Source organism: Pleurodeles waltl, chromosome 4_2 (assembly GCF_031143425.1).
Source record: "Pleurodeles waltl isolate 20211129_DDA chromosome 4_2, aPleWal1.hap1.20221129, whole genome shotgun sequence".
NCBI lineage: Eukaryota > Metazoa > Chordata > Amphibia > Caudata > Salamandridae > Pleurodeles > Pleurodeles waltl.
Window position 1 is genome coordinate 665,793,204 of NC_090443.1, and position 23,086 is coordinate 665,816,289.

The window sequence follows — 23,086 nt, forward strand, 5'->3', positions numbered from 1 at the left end:
ACCCCTGGGACTATATGGATCTCCGGCATCTTTTTAATGTTAATGACATTTTCCAGGCTAATTGAATGGAATTCTGGGCCTAGGGATCTCACAATGGTAGGGAATTAGGACACATTCTAAGTCATGTGAATGTCGGGAGGCACATTGTTTGGAATAGTAACGTTTTATGGCAGTGTCTGTGGAATAGAAACACATATATCATATTGGCTAAAATAACGTGGACTGGACTAAGAGCATTTTAGGGTAGGAAGATGTTATTAGGAATTAAATGGGAGAAGCAATAAATGCCGATAAAGTTTCCAAGTGTAGAAAAAAACATGTTACCAAAAAACTATGTAACAGCATGTTTATTTATTCAACCTGAAGTTGAAACGTCGAAATACAGAGCCATCCTAACAGTTTATTTCAAGAATACACACTACCGAAAGAGCACTCAGGCACCCCCTACAAGGGCGTGGCTATAAGCGATGCAGTCAGTGCAGTGGCACCGGGGCAAGCAAGGGGAAGAGACCTATCATGTCCCGCACAAACTGAAGCATGTTATCAATCCTCTCCCTCCATTTTATTATTGTTTTAGTGTGCCTGCCTGGAGCCTCTCTCTGTTTACTTACCCTTCCCTTGAATGGAATGAAGGTGGTGCGGACATAGGTCTCAGCCAGGAAATTGGACTCTCAGACAAAAGGGGAGCAATAGTGTAAAGGCCGTCTGTACACATGGGGAGGCTGCTTTGTAATTGGATGGCTGCAGCGACTTACATAGACTATAACCTGAGGATTAACATCCACTTTAACTTTTACACTAGTCCCAGCCACAGCCCAAACCTTCACAGTTTCCCAGCCACATTCCAGATCTCATCCTTTCCCATAACTTTAAATTAGCCAACCTCAAACAACCCCAACCAAACTCTAGTGCCCCTATCTGTACAAAAGCACTTCCTCCAGCTCTTGCAACCCAGGACAGGGAGTGTGCCATCTTAGCTCCTTCCCCAACTGATAAAGAGCAGCCGCCTTGCGGATCCGTACTCAGTCTATTCCTGGAACTAGCTTCTAGCAGCTTAGACTCCAGCTCCTGGAGCATCCTCAGGGCTCCTGCAGCCTAACCTGGCAAACACAAGTCTGAGCCCGACAATCATGTTGTTCGCTTCCCTGAGCACGGGTAGTTTTTCAGCTGCAGCAGAATCTGCTACTGTCTACCTCATCTACCTCCTGCTTCCTACTTTCCCCACCTCTGTCAGCCTGCCTCTCTCCCCTCCCCTCCCCTCTTGGCACCTGTAGGCCCAGTTTTACCAGTTTGCCATGCAGCACAGTGCAACAGCCTCAAATGCTGCACTGCCTGAGAAGGAGAGAGCAGGAGAGCGCCATATTTACACAAATATGGCACTCTCCTCCCCTCTACCTAACACCGGAAGAGAAAGGTGCAGCCGTGTCCCATGGACCCACCTTTGCATCATAGTCAAAGGGTGTCTCAGAGAGCCCAGCATAGGTTTTGTACTGGAAGGATACCCTTCCAGTACAAAATAATATGCTTAGACTAACTTTAAACATTTTCTTACTTTGTATGTGTGCTGTACAGTGCAGCACACATGCAAAGTCAGGAAAAAGAAGAAAAAAAGCATTTCCCCTTCGTAGCGCCTATATGAAATGGGCGCTATTTTCTGAAGCTAAACATTGTCGACATTTTGAGTAAATAGGGTATGTGTCAGAAACCTTGGATGGTTACATGGGAATGCCCATGCATCACCCATGGTACGCTCCCTTGGCACAAAGATTTTGCGTTGTTTTGTGTCACCTTTGTGACGCAAACAGTGTTAAACTTAGTAAATTGACCCCTTCATCTCTTTCCAGTAGCATAACAAGAGTGCCACGGACCCAGGTGGAAGGCAGGGCAAATTGGCCCCTCTGCTGCTAGATGGCAAGTAAAATACAACAATAAACTTGGTTCAGTGGACGCCCAACGTCCATGGGCCCTGGTGCTACTGCACTGTTTCACCACTGGTAGCTACACCCCAGTCTTTTTTCTGACAATCACCTTCAAGATCATGCACCGGGGCTCCTGCGGGGTGTCCCTGCTGCTCATCTTCCATATCCTGCAGCATACATTCTCCATCAACCAGCTAGCTCCTCTAACTCATGAGTTCCCAAGGTTTGCTTCTTCGAGCCTCTGCACAGTGTCTCATCCATCTCTTGCAGCTTCCCTCTTTCCTCAGCCCCACAATAGGTCCTGTAGCCCTCTTCCTACAACTCATCTTCAAGCTCATGCTGCCCGTCTCATGCCACTCATCTCCAACCCATGCAGCCTGCATTCTCCATCAACTCTGATTGCCTCTTGTGGCTCCTGAAGTATATACCTTTCAGGTTCTGCGGCCTGGTAGATCCTACAATCTTTCTCCCAACGGCTCATGCACCCTGCCTCCAGGTCCTGCAGCCTGCACCCTCCAGCTTACATTCTGCTTACTCCAGTTCAAGCCACTGCTGCTTGCCTCCCTTCCTCCACTGCTGTTGTCTTCCCCTGTTAGCTATGCATTCTACCTCCCCCAGCAGCCAAGCTCCATCAGCTCTTGCAACTCCATCATTGTGAACCCTGTACTCTGCTTCTTTCTAGATCATATAGCCTGCCTACCCCAGGTCCTCTGATGAATTTCCACCAGCTCCTGAAGCATTCATCCTTCTGCCTCTGCAGTTTATTTCCTTTTAAGCTGCTCAGGGTATCAATCCCTTGTCTCTGCACTGCCCACAAGCTGAGTCTCCATAATTTCTGATTTATATTGTTGATGGCTTTTGACCCTAGCTGGTTCTACGGGACTATCAACAGATTACACCAGGCTACATCTAAACCTAGGGTATCAGCAATTATAACATATTTCTCGCCAGTGCAGGCTATGCTTTACTAACTCAAGGTCCAGTACCCACTAAAGAGGCTTTCACTTGATTAGATGTGGAGATCCAGAGTATTCCCAGTCCTAAGATGTAATAAGGCTATTTGACATCCAGTACAGGGGCTTAGCTATTATTAGTGCATAAAGTGCAGTTGCAATAGGGCCTTGTGTGTGTGGTGTCAACTGCACAGCAATTATGGCTGTCTTTTACTGTGTAACTGGAAGCGGGCCTACTTTTCGTGCTTGCATTAGGACCCATTGTACCTATGATCCAATTCCTGAGAAAAGATAGATAGAGTATGGTTAACATTGTGAAATGTGCTCTCTAGTTTTGTATGACATACTCACTTATTGTGCTCCAGGGAAGAAAACACAATTTAAGGACATTATCATTTCGGATGCGCTGACATCTACACCAGAACAATTGGAAGATTGGGAAAATAAATATCTTCCAAGGGAAACCCTGTTGTGATCCAGAAAATTACATGTCTACAAAACAAATAGTTTGGTAATATTTATTGTAGGGTTGTAAAATAAAAGCTGCGAGAGTCAGTAGAAGGACTGAAGAATGGAATACCACATCAGGGGAAAACATCATGTAATAGAGTGCTCTCATATGGAGTAATGACAGAAAGCAACTGGCATGGAAAAGACTGCACAACTGAATATCAACCCACAGAATATCATATGATCAAGGACAGAATATCGAAAGATGAGTGCATTTAGGAAAGTATAGATGTACTGTTCCAAACTCCACGTTCAGTGTTCGATATTTATTTCAGCATCTGTCTTTATATTGTGTCTCGTTGATATTCTGAGGTCGATATTCATGGTGCACACCCATGGAAATGCATTAGGAAAGGGGTTGTCAATGAAACTCTTAGAAAAGTGAAATGTCCGTACTGAGTTAGAACTAAGAAAGGGTTGGCTAGAGTTTCACTCCAGTATGACAGTGGCATGCCTTTGTTGGAAAGTTTGAGACGGGTTTCAGAAGGTATGTCAAAGACCTGAGATTAGCAACCGAATTCTCAGGAGAAAAGGGAGATTTGCATTGAGCTTTCAGGAGCAAGAGCAGTATGTATACTTGAAGATGTGCCAATAAAAATGTGATATTTTGATGTTGGAAGTATTATGGTTAGTAACGAAAGAAATGCATGTAGAGTTTAAGTTAATACACCACTTGCCCTTGCTCGAGGTAGAATTGAGGAATCATTTTATTAACAAGAATACTGATTGATTTTTCTCTGTGATCATTAATTAACGATAATAAAAGAAAGGTGTAACATGGATGAAAAGGTGAAAGCAGACCTAAATTCGGGCTTTCTAATTTTGGCAATTAATCTAAATGATTATTGTCGGAGCTTTCTGGTCAATTATTGGCGACTTTATTGTTGCCAGAAAGTTTCAGCCTGCTTTTCCACCTTTGTCACAGCATGCTAGCAACCCCACTTGCCAGCCTTTGGGGAAGTGCGGAAATGGCCCTGTGCTTAGTGATGAAGTCTGATTTCCTAGCATTGCCTTGTGCCTGGTTAGAGATCTGTTTTATTCAAAATTACAACCTCTATTAGTTTAATGGCTGGTTTCCCCATCTAAAATGGCTGTCATGGGCTTCTGGATTGATTAGCCATCACTTCCAGTTTAAAAGGGTTTCTGACAGTATAAAAGTCAGCCCTGCCCTGCAGTCTATGCCTGGCGATATCTTTGGTTGGTGGGTTCTTCCACTGCCTGCTAGTTTGCTCATCTGGCTCCTTTCCTTCTTCTGCTACTTTTTGTGTTTTGGGGTTCCCTTTTGGATTCTAGTGTAACTGTTTAACTCTTACGAGTGATTCTTGCAGTTGTACCAGTAGGAACCAGTCTCCAGTTTCCACCTGGTCTGATTTGCCCTCAGGACTAAGGGTAGTAGACGTACTTGCTTTTAGGTTATCTTAAATAATGGCAAGTGTTTATTGTGTCATTAAAGAATTGCTAACTTTACAGGAGGTGTTGTGCCACTGACTTACTTAGAAGAGCAGCTAGACCAATGCTGTTTTCCCCACCTACCCTAATCCTGTTTCCCTTATCCTACATCCCCAGCATCTGCAAACAAATAGGGTTGAAGGCATTAGGATATTGAAAGGCGTGAGGATCATATGTACACTCCTATACTCTAGTCATTACAAACACGAAGCACTAGACTACAACCGAGAGGCAGGTTTTTCATTCATATGGCAACACCAATTGCGACATGTGCCCCAAAAAAGGCATTTGCCCTATTTGAAAAAAACACATTTAGCCTGAGTTGAGAACATGCAATCACATGTAAAGAACCTGGTGCATGACATGGATTACTTCCTCTTTTAGAGAGTTGAGCAGCACTGGTGTTAGAAGACGAATTTCTGAATCATTTAACCCTTTTTTCCTGTTTGGCACTGTCATGCATAATACTATTGCAGTAGCTGGAAAAAAGCAAGCAATGTCCCTGATGCGCTGACAAGTGCCCCCATCTTCTGAACCACTTGATGGACTGCTAGTCAATGTCTAAATAGGGCCCTAATGTATTCACCCAGTTTTAGCATAGTTTAACTTATTATTTTTTGTCATGATAGGCAGTATTTCCAGTAAAAATGCTACTGTTATTGATAAATGAAAAACACAATAACAATGCCAGCTGCAGTTCAATACCTGTGTGACAGTTTCAAGCAGGGCTCATTAGTCTTCTCATTAGTTCTTCCTTCGTCAAGGAAAAACTTGAAAACAGGGCAGAGTAGCTGCCCCAATACACCCATCTGCATGTAGCCATTAGATTATATCAGCCCAGATTTAGACTCAAATTGCCTCGAACTGAATAAAGTATAAAATATAAAAATACTAAAGGGCATATTTACAATGATGTTGTATCGGCCTTGCACTATGCAAGGGGGTGCAAGGGCAACGCATAACCCACAATGACATTAACCAAGCTACACAAAGCCGCCTTTTGTAGCCCCGCGTGGTTTGGTAAATGCTGAGTAACGCAAGCCAGCGCAAGTCGCTGCACCACTGACTTGCATAACTCTGCCCCAGGGAGGCATTTCATGGGTGGAGCGTGAATGTTCCCACACATCCACCAATGGATTTTGGGGTATTCCCAGATTTACCATTAGCAGTAGATCTGGGAATGCATCAGAATGCTACATCTTCCCAACTGAGGAGTAACTTGGAGAAATATGCTTATTTTGCCCTGTTTTTAACCCTTTTTTAAGTGTGCTGCATTCTGGAGCACATGTAGAAAAAGGAAAAAGCCTTAGAGGACTGTTTTTGTGCATGAAGGTATCCCTTCCTGCGCACAAAACAATCATGCCTACAACGCAGGCACTCTTGCACCATTGTGCAAGAATGCCTGTGTTGGCGCTAGGCAGCAGTTTGTGCACCAGCAGAGGCAGAGAGCAGGAATATGCTGTATAATGTTAAATATGGCACATTCCTTCCCTCTCCCTTTCAAGCAGGCCAGTGCAGCGCAGAAAGATGGCTTGATGGTTGCATGAATATTTGATAAATATGGTCCTAAATCTCTCAGAACATTTTAACCCCTTCGCTGCCAGGCCTTTTCCCCTTCAAATGGCAGGCCTTTTTCTGGCTGTTTGGGGCAGTTCGCACTTAGTCCCTCATAACTTTTTGTCTACATAAGCTACCCAAGCCAAATTTGCGTCCTAGGCATTCTAGAGGTATCCAGAGTTTGTGGGTTCCCCTGGATGAGACCAATAAATTAGCAACAATACAGCAAAAATGTATTTTCTTTTAAACAAATGGGAAAAGAAGGGCTGCAGAAGAAAGTGTGTAGTTTTTTCCCTGAAAATGGCATCAACAAAGGGCTAAAATAAAAAAATATTGAACTTGAGGTTAAAAAAAAGAGCCCTTTCTGCCCACATTTTCTTCTATAGCTTTTTCCAGCTATGGCCGATTTCCAAAAGCAATATATAGTTACTCTGCTGGACTCTTCTGGTTGTGGGGATATATATGGATTGTAGATTCATCAAGAACCTAGGCACCCAGAGCCAATAAATGAGCTGCACCTTGCAAAGGCCTTTCATTCTATACCTGGTATACAGCAATTCATTTGGTGAAATATAAAGAGTGAAAAATAGGTATCAAGGAAACCTTTGTATTTCCAAAATGGGCGCAAGATAAGGTGTTGAGAAGCAGTGGTTATTTGCACATCTCTGAATTCTGGGGTCCCCATACTAGTATGTGAATTACAGGGCATTTCTCAAACAGACATCTTTTTTACACACTGTCTTACATTTGGAAGGAAAAAATGTAGAGAAAGACATGGGGCAATAACACTTGGGGCCTGATTCTAACTTTGGAGGACGGTGTTAAACCGTCCCAAAAGTGGCGGATATACCACCTACCGTATTACGAGTTCCATAGGATATAATGGACTCGTAATACGGTAGGTGGTATATCCGCCACTTTTGGGACGGTTTAACACCGTCCTCCAAAGTTAGAATCAGGCCCTTGTTCTTTTATTTTATGTTCCCCCAAGTCTTCCGATAAAAATGGTACCTCACTTGTGTGGGTAGGACTAATGTCCACGACAGGAAACACAACATGGATACATCACATTTTTACTTTGAAATCTGATGTGTTTTGTGGAAGGTGCCTAGCTGTTGATTTTGGCCTCTAGCTCATCAGGCACCTAGGAAAACCTAGCAAACATGTGCATTTTTGAAAACTAGACACCTATATATCCAAAAGTGCCTTTAAAGTGGGGGAGACTTCAAAGAGTAGTTGTGAAGTGCACAAGGTCCCCTTTCAGTACAAACCTGTCTTCCCGGGTCCCAGTAGGGGGTTTGGCAGTCCATTGTGTGAGGGCAGGCCACTGTCCTTTGAAATGTAAGTGTCAGGCCCTCAACCCTTCCAGCCCAGGAAGACCCATTCAGTATGCAGATGTGTGCAGGTGTGACTGAGCGTCCTGTGTTTGTGGTTGTCTGGGTGAAATGCACAAGGGAGCTGTCAACCAGCCCAGCCCAGACGTGGATTGGAGACAGGCTGTCAGGCACATAAGGATTTAAGTGCAGAGAAATGCTCACTTTTTAAAAGTAGCATTTCTAAAATAGTAACATAAAATCCAACTTCACCAATAAGCAGGATTTTGTATTACCATTCTGGCCATACTAAATATGACCTGTTTACTTCTTTCTAATCAGACTCTACCACTCAAACAATATATGAGGATAGCGCTAATGTTAGCCTATGAAAAGGAGCAGGCCTCACAGCAGTGGAAAACGAATTAAGGAGTTTTCCACTACCAGGACATATAAGACACACAGATATATGTCCTGCCTTTTACCTACATAGCACTCTGCCCTCTGAGTTACCTAGAGCCTACCTTAGGGGTGACTTATATGTAGAAAAAGGGGAGTTTATGGCTTGGCAAGTACTTTTAAAATGCCAAGTCGAAGTGGCAGTGAAACTGCACACACAGGCCTTGCAATGGCAGGCCTGACACATGGTTAAGAGGCTACTTATGTGGGTGGCACAACTAGTGCTGCAGGCCCAATAGAAGCATTTAATTTACAGGCCATGGGTACTGGTAGTGTATTTTACTAGGGACTTACAAGTAAATTAAATATGCCAATTGGGTATGAGCCAATGGCACCATGCTTTAAGGAAGAGAGCATATGCACTTTAGCACTGGTTGGCATGGGTAAAATGCACAGGGTCCTAAAACCAGCAGAAAGTGGAGGGAGGCAGGCAAAAAGTTGGGGGTGACCACCCTAAGGCTATCAGGTCTACCATGGGCCAATTTCCTGTGACAGGGAAGAGCCAAAAACAGGTCGAAATTGAGGGGGAACCAAAGCGGGTCCAAAAGGGCATTTTGAAAAAAAACATTTTCAGTCTGACAAGTGAGGCAGAATTTATATCAGTGTAGAAGCGACAATGCTGGGTGGTAGGAATTTTGTGGATTTCTGCAGAATCCAGAGGGTCCCTCACAAAAATGTGGAAAAATGTGTGATTTCAAGCAAAGTTGGAGGTTTGCAGGGCATTGTGGGTAGGAAAATGGCGTGGGTGCATGTGAAAAACACCACCCTGGACTCACCCAGATGTTTAGTTTTGAAATATGTCTAGATCTCGTATATTTTTCTAGATGGTAGCGTCCCAAAGTCCAAAAAGTGCAGCCCTCGCCATTTCAAGTGGGATGATTTTGAGAGTTAGACAAGCTCTCATAGCCCAAATGTAGAATCAAAATGCAAAATAATCAAAAGTCCTCTTGCTTGCTGTGGGACAAGATGTTTTAGTGTGCGGGGGAGAGCTGAAAGACTGTTACCCCCTTCATTTGGGGTGGGGGCATAATCCATACTGGTTGGTAGCCACCACGCAACTATTTTTTTAAAAATTCCCTGGCATCTAATAGGCTTTCTGCCCCCCCCACCCCTGGAAGTGGATTGGGGGTAATTGCCCCATCTGCCCACCGGTGGGCAGAACAACTTTGTCCCCATTTATTTGGCCATACCCTCACCCTCTTTAAAAAAAAAAACAAATTCCTTGGTGTCTAGTGTCTTACAAAAATAGGCCAAACTGCCAACAGTTATGTGCCCCCACAAAACACACACACACAATTTTCTGGTGGCTAAATGGTTTCTGCGCCCCCGGGGGCAGATCGGCCTAATAGAAATAGGCCAATCTGCCCCCAAGGAGGGGCAAAAATGGCCTAAAATAAATTTGACCCCAAGGGAGCGACACTTGCCTAAGGGGTTGCTCCCCGTCTGTAAAACATAAAAATAAAAGCGTGACTAGTGGTTTCTGCCCCCCTTGGGTGCAGATCAGTCAAATTAAAATAGGCCGATCTGACCCCAAGGTGGGCAAAAATGGCCTAAAATAAATTTGCCCCCCCAGGGGAGAAATCCTTGCCTAAGGGGTTGCTCTCTTGCGTGAAACTGGCACAAAACAAATCTCTGGTATCAGCAGAAATGGCCTAAAATAAATGTGCCTCCCCCTCAGGGGAGCGACCCTTGCCTAAGGTGTCTTGCACCTTTCATGAAATTTTTATCAAATAAAAAATCCCTGGTGTATAGTGGTTTTTGCCCCCCCCCCTTGGAGGCAGATTGGCCTAGGAAAATAGCCACCATCGCGATGAGTGGTGACCTCTGATGAGGTCAGCACATGATTTTGCGCTGATGTCATCACACATCACTGGGGAAAGTGGGGGGTGATAGAAGCGATTCACCTTCCATCCCTGCCCATGGGTAGGGGGGTGGGAGGCCCAAGGGGGGAGCACTAGCGCTCCCCCTGTGAGCCGGTCCCAGGACGAGGTGGTTACATCCCTGGTGCCTGAGCGCCATGGCTGAGGACGAGAGCACCTCGTCCTGGGCACCGTAGGGGTTACAGGGATCCGAGGGCAGTAACCATTGGCTACTGTCCTTGAGGATGGCTACACCCTTCTTGTGTCCACTCCCTTTGGGAGATATTTGAAATCTGGAGTTTTTGTCTAATTTCTAAAAAATATTTTTATATTTGCCACCAGAATTATGAGATAAATGAACCCTAAACATCTTTAAAAATTCCAAAATGCAAGCGCTAGCCTCTTAACTTTTTGTGTGGCACATAAATACCAGAAGAAACATATTTATCAATGGTACTCAATGTCCTGCTTCCAACTCAGTGCATGGGTCTTAAAGAGATGAATCCTCTTACTTATTACACCTTGTCTGCATATTGCTATGACACAGTGCCAGGCCAGTCTCATATGAACAAGGATTGGACTGGGTGTGAAAGGAAATAGTTTGCAGAAGCGTAGTATTGTGTGAATTTCTAAGTCAGTTGCAGTGAGCAGCATGATCTGGGCTGAAACGTGCAGATGCAGAACTGACCAGAAAGAAAATAGTTAATTTGTTTATTTTTCAGGCAGAGCCTGCAAGGACCATTTGAAGAGTGGGTGGGGCCCTCTCAGAGACAGAGTCTTACACAGAGCACTGTGCTTCTGAAATGGGCAGGGGGGGGCACCTCCCGTGTCCATGGGGGGCACTCAGCAGTCTGACAAATGCTTAACCTCTGTCTATCAAAGAGCTCCCTGTAGCCTGCTGTGTGGCCTGCACTGTCACTTGGCTGACCTCTGAAAATAAAAGTATAAATTATTGGGGATACTCGAGGGATTTCTCTTCCTACAGAAGTGCCTCCACCAAGCCCATTCCTTCCTTTCTGAATGATTTTAAGTCATTAAGGTTAGGCCCTCTGCATCCCCCTACCCTTGAGCTGGGACCATATTTCCCGGGAGTACAGGGAGCTACAACAGAGCACATGCTTCAGGAGCTTTTCTCACAAGTACTCGAACTTGGTGCTACTTTAAGTCATCATTAAGCAGACACTACAACCAGGACACAGACTTCAGACCTCTACCCAGCACTACAGACCATGTACTACCCAGGTAAAAGTGTCAGGGGAGTTCTAGACGGGTTTAAACGGGCTGACTGAGAGTGCTGGAAAGTCCATTTAGGTGAAGTGAAGCTAGTACTTTTTACATTTTGTCTTGCATCTTTTGGAGCACTTGCATCACACTATGTCAGAAGTAACTAGACTATTCAGGTCTGCATTTATTTGCATTCTGGTATTTGGTCATGCTTTTATAACTGGAAAACACAGCAAGCACCAGACTGCAAAGGTAAGCCCAGATCTTGGCGATCTACTCACATCTAACATGCGGCAGTTTGAAAGCACTGTTTTTTGCACGGATTTCTTTGAATTCACCAGGCCCATGAGATCCAACGTAGAGGTATATCTAACATTCATTTAAAACTCGCAGTTTTACTTGTAGGAAGGCATGAGAAACAGGCAAGTATTTCAACTGCCCTCTGGGTCCCATAACAGGAAGACAAGTTTTAGAACATAAACAGGATGCACATGATGCACAAATAAATGAGGTACACCTTTTATTAAAAGATGTGTATGCAGGCAGGTTTGTTTTGCACTGAGTGAAACACTATGGGGCAAATTTGCAAGCCCCTTGCAACACATTAGCATCATTCTTTCACACGCTTATGTGGTGTTAAGGAGGCATTTTCATAGCACCATATTTACAAAGTGGCACAATGCAAGCATTGCACCAATTTGTAACCGCATGCAGGACCTGTGCCAGGCATAATGTATGCAAAGAAGGCGTTCCCCCATTAGAAGGCCCAGAAAAATGGCACAGTGAATTCTAAAAGATTTTTAGCATCATTTTGAACGTCTGTCTTGGGCAGGCATTAAAATGACTCTCCCATTGTATTCATTGAGCCTCCCTTGACTTTCATGTGTATTTGTAAAGCGCACGTTCACCCGCAGGCATCTTGGCGCTGAATAACAGATGTTTATTGGTCTTTGGTGGATTAGAGACAGAATGTTGGCACAAATCCACAAAAGCGTCACAATAACATCAACATTTTTTACTCTATTGGCCTAATATGTGCCCTGGTGCCCCATGTTGTAAATACAGCGCATACATAGTGTTGTTATGGGGCACAACGGGGAGCAAGAAAAGTGACGCATTATCTATGATGCGCTGTTTTCTTGTAAATATGCCTCCGTGTATGTTGTACAAAATGTATTTTAGTTTGGGAAGTAGAAAGAACAGTATTATTAAAGTTACATTCCCGTGCCTCCCTGCCAAGAATAAGCATTAATTAATGGTGAATAACACCTTAAATATGATTTTCAAAATGTGTATATTCTTACGTTATGTATTTTTGTAGCACAGACATATGTTTATATATGTGTGTAAAAATGTCAAAATAGGTAGGCAATAATTCAGAAAAATATTTAACATTATTTGCCTGTTATTCACTAATATGCTGGATAATTTGCCTTTCCCTGCTGCATAATTTAGCTTTTCGTGTCATCTAATTTAATCAGCATCCCTTTATAATTTGGCCTTTCTCTGCTGCATATATTAGGCGACCTGCCAAAGGTAAACAGCTACATAACATGCTATCGCAGAGCTTCTAATGTGCTATTCAATATGAGATATTTGACGAGAAATGTCAATGCATCGCTATCCTGACCTTCATAGTGCATTGGTGTCCCAGTCTGGCGAAATCCGCAGAGCTCTCAAGTTGCATCTCTGACCAGAACCACGCACTACTATTGCAGTGCTTGGCAGTAGAGATCTCTCTATGCATTTCTATTTATATCCCGACCTTCATTGTGTACTGCTATTCCAGTCCTGAGAGATCCACTAATCTCTCACATGGCATCTCTACCCCAACTCGCATTGTGAACTCCTTAGTCATGACATACCTACTGAGCTCTCACAATGTATCTACTCTAATGTACATTTCACTCTGTAAGTCCAGTCCTGACCTGCACCATACACTGATATCCAAAGCCAGAAACATCTACAGAGCTCTCACCTTGCATCTTTATCCTGAACTGCACTCTGCACTATCATGCCTGTGCTGAGAGAGCCTAAAAGCTCTCACAATTCACCTCTATCTGATCTGCAACCTGCACATCTAGGACAATGCTGAGACATCAACCATACTCCCACAACGCATCTGTATCCTGAAACGCATCGTGCACTACTATCCAAACACTCACAAAGAATTTCTATCCTGATCTAATAGGTGTAGTGCTATCCCAATACTCAGAGATCCACCAAGACCCCATAAGACTTCTCTATTTTAACCTGCACCGGGCACTGTTAGCCCAGTGCTGACACTCTCTCAGAGCCCTCATAATACCCCTTGGTTTGGCTCGTGCCTCACATGGATATCTCAGTAAAAATACTTATCAGACATCTGTCACAATGTGGCTCTATTCAGACCTCCACCCTGTATATCTATTCCACTACAGACACCGGCATAGTGCTTAACAATGCACTTCTTTTCAGAGCTCATATGGAATACCTGTAGTAATCAATCTAAAGACCTTTTGTAAAGCACCACTCTCCTCACCCCCAAAACGTTATGTTATGTATGTTAATACTCTAAGCGCCACATGTACGAAGGTTTTTGCATGTCGCAAACAACAAATCTGTCTGTTTGCGACGTGCAAAAAGCACTTCCCCATGTGCAAACACAGTTTTGTGATTCGGAAAGCTTTTTACCGAATCGCAAAATGGGATTGCGACTCACATTTAGGAAGGGGTGTTCCCTTCCTAATTGCAACTCGCAGTCCCATGTATGTAGTGTCACACTGGTTCTAGCACATTCCCCCTTTGGACCCCTTCTCCTTTGTGAATGTCACTGAAAATATTTTTTCAAAACGTTTCATTTTTTGTTTTTGTAATGTATCTCGTTTTCCTTTAAGGAAAACGGGTTGCATTACCAAAAAAAAAAAAAAAAATGCTTTATTTAAAAGCAGTCACAGACATGGTGGTCTGCTGTCTCCAGCAGGCCACCATCCCTTTGAGTGCCGCCATTCCCAAGGTGGTCGCAAATTGCGACCTACCTCATGAATAATCATGAGGTGGGCATTTGCGACCCCCTTTGCAAGTCGCAAATTGTGTCAATGACACTATACTACATACGGTTTTGCGACTCGCTAATTGTGAGTCGCTCTGACTCGCAATTTGCAAGTCCCAAAAAATAACTTTGATACATGTAGCCCTAAGGTATGTATGGATATGTATATGTATATAGCAGAAACTCAAGTGGGAAGCAGCAGAGCACAGAACACAGAGCACAGAACAAAACAGCAAGAATCCATGGGTTCAGTTTAAGGATATTCAGTGAGAAAGGGAGTACCTACTTTGTGGGTGGGAGGAGGTAAGATGATGTAAAGAGGTAAGTCTTCAGCTTCATTCTTAATTTATTTCAGGAGGGTTGGAACACTTCTTAAGTCTGCGGGGATGTTGTTCCATGACTGGGGGCATAGGGAGAGCCTGCCTTCTGTACGTTTTGCCTTCTAGCACAGCCCAACTCTGATATGTCATGACTTCTATTTAGGTGCTATTGACTTAAGGTGCTTAGGTTCCTTGCCAAGTAAAGTCAGGCTGGAGTTTGCTATGTCCTTATAAGTGGTGCAGCTGATCTTAAAACTTATACAGACCCTGGAATGGGAATCAAAGAAGTTCCTTCAAAGTACGGATGATGCCATCACACCTCAAACAGCCCTTGATGAGGTGTAGTGCAGTATGTAGGATTAAAGGGATGGCAGAGTAGAGTGGTTCAAGCTAGGAACCCTACCCCCCCTGCCACCCACAGATACTCTACTGAAGAGCCCTGAGCCTTGGACTCCAGGCCCTTCAACAACAACTGCAGCCTTGCATCTCCTGGCTCAACAATTGGACCTTTCACCTGCTGCCACTGTCTCTTTGCCTGCAACTCAGCACCTCCTGCCCACACGGAATCCCATTACCACACCCACCTCATCACCCCAACCACCACAGACCCACTCCACTCCCTACTGCTCACAGCCCGATCACTCTGAAAACACACCACCGAAATCATCAACATCACCATCCTCACCCCTAACATTGTCTTAATTTCTGAGATCTGGCTCAACCCCTCCGCCACGCCCACCATCGACACTGCAACATCCAATGAATACAAGATGATACACCCGGACTGTGTCAACAAACAAGGAGGCGTCATTGCCATCATTCACAGAGAAACCATCCCTTGCACCGCCACTGAAGATGACACTTAACCAATCATGGAGCACCTTAACTTTCATCTCCAAACTGACAGCAGAACAACCATCAGAGGCACCCTCGCATTCAGACCTCTAGGCCCTCGCTTCTGCAGTGCCATTCCCAAATTCATCGCCCCACTCGCCATTGACTCCAAACGCTACATCTTCCTCGGGGACCTAAACTTCCACTTCAACGACGACAAAGACACTAACACCTCAAACCTCCTGGAAAGCATGAGCAATATTGGCTTCACCCAACTGGTCACCGATCCCACACCCAGTGCAGGACAGGCTCTTGACTTAATCTTCACTGCCAGTGACAAAATCAAGTACAATCATGTCACAAAACTCACTTGTACCAACCACACCATGTTCCCTTACCATCGCAGGATGAACATGCGCCACCTCCAAGATCCCAAGCTCCTCCCACCACAGCTGGAGCAAAGTGACAGACACCCAATATATGGACACCCTTAATACCACCCACCCAGATCCCGTAACCAACCTCGAGCAGGCCATCAAGAACCTCGCTGCTTGGATCACCAAATGCGGCAGCAGTCACCCCTATCAAGCTCTCCAAGAACAGTAGATCCACCAAACAAGCCAGCTGGTACACACCAGAACTCAGGTACATGAAACACAATTGCAAACATCTAGAGAGACAATGTCACAGCAGCAACGATCCCACAGACCGAGCCACATTCAAATTAGCCCTCAACAAATACCATCAATGCCACAAAAAAACACACCCTGGAGGACCTCATCAAAGCCAGCTCCATCCAAAGCAAGGAACTCAACATCAACAGAGAGTGCTCCTGCCCGTCAGCCACTGAAAACACAATCACCCCATCACAGGAACTCTGCAACACCCTGGCAGACTACTTCCACAACAAGATATCCACCATCTACAATAACTTTGAACCCCAACCTACCAACCGCTATGGCCTCCTCATGCCAACTAACTCCACCCACAACCTTCCACTCACTACATTGGAACAGCTCACCACACGGAGGAACACAGCCATCATAAACTCCATCCACTCTGGACCTCCAGCGGACCCCTGCCCCCACCACTACAGCAAGAAAATCAGTGGCAAACTCATCTCCATTCTCAATGCATCCACCACCATGGCCACCTTCCCCAATCAATGGAAACACAAAGAGGTCAGACGGAGCTCACATTGCTCCTCAAAAAACACTCCGCCGACTCCAACAATCTTAAGAACAACAACCCCATCTCTTTGCTCCCTTTCCTCACCAAAGTCCTCGAGAAGGCCATCAACCGGCAACTCACCGAACACCTGGAGATCAACAACCTGCTGGACACCTCCCAGACTGCCATCTGTACCATTCACAGCACAAAGACAGCCCTGATCGCCACTACTGATGACATCAGAACACTCCTCGACCGAGGAGACACAGCAGCCCACATCCTCCTCGACCTGTCAGCAGCATTCGACACTGTGTCCAACCACACCCTTATCACAATACTCCGCCATATCTGGATTCAGGGAGACAGCAACAAATGGATCACATCCTTCTTCACAGATGAACCCAGAAAGCCGCCTACCACCCTTCATGTCGGAATCCAAAAGCATCATCTATAGTATACCGCAAGGTTCATCCCTCAGCCCCACCCTGTTCAACACCTACATGACGCCCTGGCCAACATTGTCAGAACCCGTGGCCTGAACATCATTTACTAAGCAGATGACACCCAGCTCATACTCTTGCTCTCAGAACACCCTCCACCACTAAGAACAACTTCCACAGCTGCATGTTGAGTATCGCTGAATGGATGAAGACCAACTGCCTAAAGCTCAACACAGACAAGACTGAAGTGCTGATCTTTGGAAACAACACTTCCTCGTGGAATGACACTTGGTGTCCTTCTGAACTTGGAACCACACCCACTCCTACAGACCATACCCACAACCTTGGCATCATCCTGGACAGCAAACCTACCATGAAACACCAGATTAACACCGTCATCATTGCATGCTTTCACACCCTTTGCATGCTCTGAATGGTCTTCAGATGGCTCCCCATCGATACCACGAAAACCATCAACCAGGACCTAGTCACCAGCTGCTCGCCCAGGGCAGCATGCCCTATGCAGGAATCCACACCCAACTCCTGAAGAGATGCTAGACAATACAGTACTCAGCTGCCAGGCTCATTATCGACTTGCCCAAACGGACCCACATCTCTCCCACCTCAGGAACCTCCACTAGCTCCCAATCCAAAAAGATGCTGATACACACCGACAAGGCCCTCCATGACCAAGGACCGGCATTCATCACCTGTGCTCCACCTCTTTCACCCTCACCCTCTCCCACACTCATCGGAGCCAAAGCGGAGAATGCTCCTTCTCCTACCTCACTGCCAAGTCCTGAAACGACCTTCCCCTCCACCTCCAAACACCATCTTCTCTCTCAAAATTCAAAAAGGGAGTCAAGAACCAGCTCTTTGACCGATCGCAGCAGGATCCTAGTGCCTGGATACCCTCACTGGTGATGAGCCATTCTCTACAAATCCTGATTGATTAATTGATTGATTAAATGATTCAGGGAGTCAAAAAAAGCCTTAGCCTGAATGTAAGGACTCAAGATTGCACTGTTGTCCTGTAATCTGGTTCAGGAAGAAAGGGTGTTATTTCTTTCAGGAGAAAAAGGTTGGCACCAAGCTTTCTTACTTTTCTTTGTGAAATCTTATTGAAAAGTGAGTTCTGTGTGATTCTGAGCTGGCAGTAAGCTGAGGGTGATTCAGATTAGGTTTATGTCAGTGAGCCACAGTTGCCTCTGTGAATGTTTGGATCTATTGAGAAATAAGCAGAACTTTGTCTTTATTAGGTTGAGCTTTAGATAGGGGAGGTGCCGGTCATGCAGTTGGTTATTAGATCAATCCACATGCTGAGGTATTGAATGCCATCTGCTGAGGCACTGTTAAGTTAAACTTGGATGTTGTTGTGTGTTGATGTTGCCATTACTGATTAGGGATCAAAGTAGTTTTATGTAGAGGTTGAAAATGATGGGAGGGAGGATGGATTCTTCACGTCGTCCACTATGATTGATCCTGTGGATCATAACTGTATGACAGTTGGAGGGGTAGGAGATGGACCACTGCTGGACTGAATTGGAGAAGTCCATGCAAGTTTACAGGATTTGACTCAATGCAAGATAATAGCACTTTTTAAGACTGTGGTGAGGTCAAGCAGGACCAGGAGGCATTTTTATTGTTTGGTAGGAGGATGTGGTTGACTACTTGAAGAGTAGCTGTTTCCATGCTACACTGAGTCTAAAAACAGATAGTTATTCCTCTAGAAAACCGTTCTTGTTGATCTGTTCCAGGAGCAGGGTCTATAATGATGATATTTCCTAAGAAATGTACTGGGGTAATATGGCAGAAGTAGGTCAGATCAGCAGGGTCTAAAGTCAGCTTCCTTCACAGTGAGAGGTTACATCATGTCTTGGGGGCATTTAGAAAGTTTCTTTGGGTTTGGCGCCATTGACAATATTGACAATGGGGGTGAAGGCATATTCATCAAGTAAAATAATGATGGAGGATGGTAGGATATCATCTGCATGTGAGGTAGCCTTCAGTGAGTTCAGGATATTGGTGAGTTTTATGCAAGAGTGGAGTTTGAAGTTTGCCTACTTGGTGGACTGATGGGGGATAGGCAGTAGATTTGATATTGTTCCTGTATTGTTGATGAGGGATCTTGTTGGGGAATACTTGATTTATAGCATCACACTTGTTAGCTGAATGTGGAATAGAAGGAACTGGAAGAGGATCTTTTATTTAGTTGATTATTATTAGGTTTGTAGAAGGTGTCTATAAGTTGTCTTTAAATGAGGCTTTACTGGCTGTGCATGCAGAACTTAGTGCTTGAAATTGGGTGATGTCCCTTGGACCATGATCATCTCCTTATCATTTTATGTCTGTGAATGGTGTGCTTGTTGTTGGAGAGTTTTGGGGTGTCCCATAGTGCTGCAGGTTTCAGTTTCAAGGATTGTGTTTTTGAGGATATGTTATATGTGTTTTTTCAATGTAGTGTTGTAGATGTTGAGTGTTAACATTTAATGTTGCCTAGATGGTTTTCAAAAGGTTGATGAGGTTTACATAGAGGGCATGCAAGTTAAAACCTTGGCAGTGCAGAGAGTTGAATTTTGCTTCTTTGGTTGCCCTCAGTACACTACTCAGGTGGTGTGGAGGATGGAAAGAGGAATGGTGAACTGTTTTGTCTAGTTCAGAAGCATTGGGGTCATGCAGTGCATTGTGGGAAATGCTGACAGGATAAAGCCAAAGATGTGGCTTTTGGAGTGGGTTGGTTGGAGACAAGCTGTTTGATGACTGGGGTATTGAGTAGTGTGAAAGATTTCTTCATTACGTTGGTGTTTTAGTTGCTGGGTTTATTGAAGTCTTCAAGAAAGGTATTGCTGGGGTACTGGATGGAGGATGAGGTGATGAGTTATGACTGACCAGGATTTAGGAGGGGAGGCAGGCAGGGATAAACAAGAAGGTGGCTGCTGATTGGCTGCTAGGAGTGTCACCTGTTCAAGGAAGGATGCAGTGCTGGCTAAGAAACTCTTCTGGTGGCATTATGACAATCGAGTAATGAATGGTCATAAGTTGACAGCACTGCTATCTGGCTGATGGGGGTGAGTTTCCTGGTGATTGGAGGTTGCAGCGCTGCTTGGGGTGCTTCTTTAGTATTATGCTATTAACATTTATATGCCCTTGTAACAATATCACTCATGCATTTCTAGCTCTTTATTGAGTCATCCACAAAGCTCTTGTAATTTTAGCCTGATTTCTACTCTGTCTTTATCCATGGGATTCTGTTTTTCAGAGACAGATAAAGCTCTTGTAAATCATCCCCCTCACATCTTCCCTCATGCACTAGTACACAAGAAGTGAAACATACAGTACAGTATATTTGCACTAACGCTGTATGCTTGCACAAATCCCACATGATATCAGCACTTTATATAAAATCAAATTATAATTTCTTACCCAAAATGTTCTCCTTTTAACGTTCTCCAATTGGAAACTGAATACAGGGAGATATTTAACCTGATTCTCATACAGCTCTCCTGCTTCTCTTTCAGTCTCCAACAAGAAATGCATCTGCTCATGCAGCAGTAATAGAGCTAAAGAGAGGGCTATTTGTCTTGATAAGAAGGAACACATTTTGAGAATCTTGGTGTCGTGCTGAGAATTATTGAAGTAGGCTGGAAACATATTCTCGGGCACAGTCCTAAAGGTTCCAGATAGTCATCCTGAAAACATCTACTGTTACAGGGACAGTAAAAACAACACACTTCACTATGATTTTTTACAATGAGACTCCGAGCACTCCAAAGTAAGTCCACGCTGTGTATTGGATATTCATATAAACTATATTTCCGTCCAATCATATTTTCATTGCCCATGCCAACACATGTTTCATCAGTGCTGCCTGCATTGCATCCAACGTCTTCAGGGCTATAATTCATATCATTTTAGCAACTCATTTTAAAATTACAAACATTATCTTCCAAGTGCACTTGTCAGTGGCAGCGGCCTTCTTGGCTGCAGGCACAATGATGGGGAGTGGTGCGGACATGGTATTGTCAAACATGCACCGGATGGGACGAGTAGTACATGCGTAAGGTTCGGGCACAGAGATCCCGCTTCAGGAGAGCAAGAGTCGAGCAGTGACAGCGGCTTTTACAGCTGCAGCCCTTGCTTCAGGGTCAAACAGGCAAGCCCTTCACTATAATGATTTATTTTTATGAGATGGAAACTGAGAAAACCCATTTTCCACCACATTGATGATCCTCAGGCTATGGAGGATGCTAGATGCTAAGGGCTTGATATAGAGTTTAGAGGGAGGGTTACTCCTTCACAACCTTGATGGATATCCCATCAGGCCAGTGCTTAATTTGTGAAAGAATGTGTGTTGGTGCCCAAAGCTGTGCTCAGAAGCTTTCAGCCATGGCTTTTTAATGTCACTTCACTGATTACCAAGGCTGCACAGTCTTCAGTCCACCTCATGCCTCACTAATGCACTACCACACACACCCTACCCCTTTATCTCACTCTTGCAGGTTCCTCCTTTTGAGACGGTTTTTCATCTTTCTACTCCCCCTTCTTTCACTCAAATTAAACACTGTGTTTGCCATATTGAAAGTGCAATAGGATATAATGCACTTGTAGTATGGCTGGTGGTATATCTGCTATGCCTGTGGAAGAACAACCCATCTGCCAAACTCTAAATCAGACCTAAAGACATCTCTTGTTATTAGTTGCTATAAGAAATGGTGTGTAAATGCCAGGTGCCCCTCCCTCTCCCCCCACCCCTGCATGCCTCGCTGGCCCCCATCAGCTTTTGGCATGCCAGTGGTGGTGGGCCAGTTAAATTTAGAGACTGACACATACTGGAAGCAGATAATTGCATAGCATTGAAGTGTCTTGTTCACAGTGGAAGAGGTTCCGTAATTTGACAGCAGAGGCCTGAAGCAAAGTCACTACGTTGCTAGAAGCTTTGTGCGGTCTTGGCGATTAGAAGCATTATGGGTAATGGTAGAATCCTGACTGAATCTGATAAGAACTGCATACAAGCAAATTCTGGGTGCGGTTTCACCAGGTCAGTGCAGATACCACCAGAAAAGATAAGGTTGAAAGACAGTGGGATGCTGCCATATGTTTTGATGCAGCAGGTAGACAAACGGTTTATGCCACAACTATTAAAGGCACCTTCAGTCTTTTTCATCACTCATCGTGGATATATTTTAATACACTTTTTCTGAAGCATACAGTTAAAAAAAAAACTTCACAAAATGAAAAAGTATCATTGAAATGGGCTGATGACTTAGGAATTATGGAATACAAATAAAGACCTAGATTTGGGATGATCTCTACAGAAAATTATGATTTATATATCGATCTGTCTTGCATTTTTAATGTGAATGTTTTCCAGAATGTTCAGATCCTGTGTCCTTCCCGCTGTTGTCCTTTACCAATTCAGGGTCGTGTTCTTGGAAGCATTTTACGGTTTTAGCTCTTTCCCTTTGGGAACAATCCTTATGCTTGCATTTTTTGTGTGTAATGTGGATCTCTCCAAATGTTCTCTTGTTTTATGATTGGCATCTCATTTGTGGTTCGTACTTAATAATTCTGTCCCTAAATATCCTGCAATATTACTCCTTTAAATGAAATGAACATATTAAACATGCACTTGAATAGAAAACAACATGTTTTGCAGATACTTTGTTTGTATGGCTATCTCAATAAACATTGATAAACAATGATTTTTACAAGTTAGGAAAGCATCCGAAAATCACCACCATATCCCAATAAAAAATAAACAATGAACACAGGAAAATCTATACAACACAGATGCAGCAGTTTGAGAACCTATGTCATGCTTTTATCTAGCAATACATACATAGGACTATTTGAAGGAAGAGATACTACCCACTAGCATTTAGAATAAGTGCATGCATCTTTGTAGTGACATGATTAAAGTAGACCTTAGCCAGTGTGCGATGAAAACCTGCGAAACAGTATTTGCCTGTAATCATTTATTATCCCATTTTCATTTTCAAGGTGCCAATTGTCCCTCTTTTCCCTTGATGGATCAAGAAAGTCCCTTAC

General features: G+C 44.1%; 1 protein-coding gene across 1 annotated transcript in view; it reads right to left on the bottom strand.

Moving 5' to 3' along the window:
- GIPC2 (GIPC PDZ domain containing family member 2) overlaps positions 1-23,086 on the bottom strand; it is a 611,603-nt gene that overhangs the window by 281,245 nt on the left and 307,272 nt on the right. The window lies entirely within an intron of this gene.